Raw genomic sequence first — 4,236 nt, forward strand, 5'->3', positions numbered from 1 at the left:
ATGATAAAATAAATGAATGAAGAGGTGCCTGGGTAGCTCATTCACTTAAGTATCCAACTCTTGGTGTTAACTCAGGTCTTGATCTTGGAGTCATGTGTTCAAGCCCTGCATTGGGCTCTATGCTGGGCAAGGAGCCTACTTAAAATAAATAGGTTGGTAGGTAGATAGATAAATTAAAAAATATAAAAAATAAAGAAATCTTAGAGCCTCAAAAAATGTTCCTGAAAAGTTTTAAGTTTATAATTTTCCCCTATAGTCAATATTATATTTACCAGAGATTATAGATTGGTTAGTTGTTGGAAATCCAATTGAAAAGGTCAGAATTAAAATACCTTGCTCCATAAATACTATGTCATAAGATCTGTCTAAGTTTTATCTAAAAGAAAGACATGAAAATTTGAAAGCAGGGACAGAGAAAAGGGAGTGGAAGCTCAAGGTTATATTACTGAGAACAAACTCTGTACAGCTAACTTCATTCATGACAAGTGGGTAGAAAGAACAAACCAGCCTTCTTAATTTTGTTCCTCAATGTTTGCTCTTGTATGAAGAGGTATGCATCACCTACTTCCTAAGGTAGTGTTTAATGGAGAACAAGAATTCCTAGTAGCCCCTTAAGATCTTATTATATTTATCCCGGTAGTGAGAGAGATAGCACTACATTTTGAACTTTCACGGGATTCTGCTCTTATAATAGATACTTCATTTGTCCTCTTTCCTCTTTCAGGAAAACTCTGTGCTCTGAGAGGTGACAGAATGGGTGATGTTGGTGGAGAGGAGGGATACAAACCAGCAAGTGTCTGCTGCTCTGCAAGAGTTTTTCATGAGCATCCATACTCTGCTGATTCATTGCTGTAATCCATTCCTCCATGCTACTTGGTGTTAGAGATCATGTTGCTACAAAATTAGCTGTCATGTCACTTGCATGACTTACCTCTTGTTTGTTTAATTCCTGAAGTCCATCCCCATTGCTCTTCTCCTGGCCCAGTGTTATTTTTCCAATGTGCCTTGATAGGTGAATTCCGCATTGTTGACACAGCAATTCGTGCCATGATGTCATTTCTTTGTATCGATGCCTCATTTGTTCTAAGCTGTTGCCCATCTCCCAGTACTGGGGGCTCTTCTAAGAAGCTGGGGGTTCTGGCCTGCTGAGTGTTTGAATAAGAACTGCAGAGGGGCTTCAAGGGGTTAACATAAGGACACTGGGCTTCATTCTCCAGATCTCCTCCCATGGGAGAGGCCATCCACCACTGAGTATGAAGACATCACTCTACTTGTTTGAATTCTGATTGTCTGCACCATTAGGTAAGGTCTTCTTTTCTCAATTTTGTTCCTTCTCAATAATTTCCATAATGGAGGAATTTGTAAAGCAGGATGAGTTTGAACAGTCCTCCTTAATACATCTTACAAGGGAGGGGAGAATTCTGAGTTGATTTTCTGTCTTCGTGGTGTTATTTGAGCTGCCATGCCCAAAAATCTGTGCTGGAAAATTATTGGCCAGATTCATACTATCTGGGGAGGTTGGTACCTGAGATAGTCAACAGACAAGTTTTCCTCTGGGAACTCAACCACTTCTTCCACTCTGAACATCAGTGGCACAGAGACATTAGCATTGACAGCAGGGCCTCTGATTTATCTATAAATATCCTACTCATGGATCCCCTTTGTGATGCCTGACTTTTTTTTGTTGCTGTTTATCAAAGGACAGTTCTTCATGGCATGTGTGAGTGATAGAAGTTGCTCACCTGTTATGACCATGCACTGCTAAACTCTTGCCTGGGTAGCAGTATTTTCTTCTCTAAGAAGAAGAATTTCTGCTGTAAGTGCATAGTGAGCTCTCGATGATCACCTAACAGTTGTTCCAGTTGCTACCTTATCTCTACTTTAGGCTGCTGGAGCTCACGTTCTTTATGGTACCAAACCAGACAATAGAGAGAGCTCACTGGTGAGAGAGTAAAACCTGTAAGACTGACTACTCTGTAGTCCCTTGACCTCACATTCTGTCCACCATTCACATCCTTCCATTTAGTGTTCCACTTCACGTAGCATGTGTTTGAGGGCATCCAGCCTGGATTTATTGCTATTTGGTAAGTCTGTGGAGGTTGTACTAGCTGCTAAAGTGATTATCTTCTGCTTGATAAAAGCATGCAAGTCCAGTTTTCTTTTCACTTTAAGTGAAAATACACTTTTATTAAGTGTATTAAGTGAAAAACACTTGTCCCACAACATAGCTTGAGTCTAGAGTCTCAGTACATTCTTCAGATTGAAGCTTGGTGTGGATTCTCCTGGCATTATTGGTAGCATTGAGAGCCAGCTTTTTATTTCCTTGATGGAGGGGGCAGATGATGGAGTTCCTGGAGGGGTTGTTATTTGTGACTGTGTCACTATTTTCTGCTGAGTCCACAATTTATTAATTAACTCAGAATTATCTTCCTTTAGTTGGAAGAGAAACTTGTCTGCATTCCTATTTGACTGAAAGTTTATAGTTACCAATTCATTCTTGCTTTCTTCTAACCGGCTGTTAACAGTTCCTTCATCTTCTTTATCATCTACTTCATTAAGAGCCTGAGGCTCCAAGACAGTTTCACTAAGAATAGTCTCAGTGACAGGGTCTTGATTTACCACAAGGAAACCTTGAAAAGAATTAGGAGCCATTGTTATGTTCAGAAACCCTGTGAGCCTATGAGAATCTTACTTGATTCTAGTATAAACATAATGCCAGACAGTAGTTCTTCCTGGATTTCTCTGGGTTGTCTTTTTCTTTTTCTTTTATCTTTTATATTTCAGGTCTTCTTAGGAAAGAAATTACAGAACATTTCACTCCTGGACACATTTCAGGATAGTAAAAATTGCCCTCATCTTCCTGATGATTTGCTTACATTCTAGAGTCATAATAAACTTAGGCACACCATCTCGTGAGAGACATCTGATTAGATTTCAGTGTAACAAATCAAGAGAGCTTCCCCTCCTCAGATCACAACACCCTTTGACATTTTAGATTAAAATAAAGTCTTTCTCTCCCATAGGGCTAAAGGGATGATATACCAGCTGTCCAATACTTCGTGTTATAATTTTGGAGCACCTCTCCTGTGATATAAATCCACTGCATACCCAAATGATACCTGATTCTCACTGTGGGCTATTGGCTGATTATTTGTGTCCCCCCAAAATTCATTTGTTGAAATTCTAACACCAGTGTGATTGTATTAGGAAGGGGAGCCTTTGGAGGTGATTGGGTCATGAGGGTGGAGCCTTCATTAATGGGATTAGTGCCCTATGAAGACACCTCAGAGAGCTCCCTCCCCACTTCAATCATGTGAAAACACAGCAAGAATATAGATGTCTACGAACCAGGAAGTGGGCACTCACCAGACAACAAATCTGCTGGTACCTTGATCTTAGACTTATCAGCCTCCAGACTGTGACACTGTGTGTTCCATTGAGAATTGGGGCTCAAAGAACTGGCACCAAGATTCCACCCAAGCTGGTGTTTTTGGTGTGAGTAATGCATGGCCTGTGTCTCTGCAATCTGGTACTTCTGTCAGGATATACATGAAATTCCACAGACTAACTTGTTTACTTGCAAGTCGGGTAATGTCTTAGACCCTTCACACTATCTGACATAACATATATTACATAAAATATTCTACACAAACAAATGTTAAGTACCTGTTTCTCAAAAAAAAAAAAATAATAATAACATCGGTCTCAATAATATCCTTAGTATTTAGATTTTTTTTTTCCCCTCAAGATCTTGGTGTCTATGGTTTTTGGTTTATGATACTATTCAAAAAACAACCAAGCATCAATGGCTGTTTTAAAAATCAACAAACATAATTAAATTGAAAGAGCATAAACAGCAGTAAGGACAAGATGGCAGAGAACTAGGAGACCCTGTTTCAACCGGTCCCCTAAAGTGAACTAATTTTCTACCAGAACACTCTGCACACCTATGAAATGGGGCTGAGATTTAGGATTTTACACTTCTGGATCTCTATTGGGGCAGAAGACGCCAGTGGAAAGGTAAAGCGGAGTGGGAAAAATCGGACTGATATCAGAGGATAAACAGAAAGGGGAGGGACCCACCAGAACTGGGCCATTGGAAAATAATACCCCAATATAAAAGTGCCCTGTGATTGGGGACCAACATTAACTTGGAGTCTGGTTAAAAGCATTCAAAAAGAGCAAAGATCTTAAGGGGCAAATGGTGGAATCCAGCGGTCACAGGCATGGGCTTAA

General features: G+C 40.0%; 1 pseudogene; it reads right to left on the minus strand.

Moving 5' to 3' along the window:
- Positions 1–476: 476 nt before the first annotated feature.
- Positions 477–3,508, minus strand: LOC111146873 (annotated as a pseudogene).
- Between the last annotated feature and the right edge of the window lie 728 nt (positions 3,509–4,236).

Source organism: Enhydra lutris, unplaced genomic scaffold (genome assembly GCF_002288905.1).
Source record: "Enhydra lutris kenyoni isolate GAN:26980312 unplaced genomic scaffold, ASM228890v2 scaffoldscaffold15, whole genome shotgun sequence".
In the NCBI taxonomy this organism is placed as follows: domain Eukaryota; kingdom Metazoa; phylum Chordata; class Mammalia; order Carnivora; family Mustelidae; genus Enhydra; species Enhydra lutris.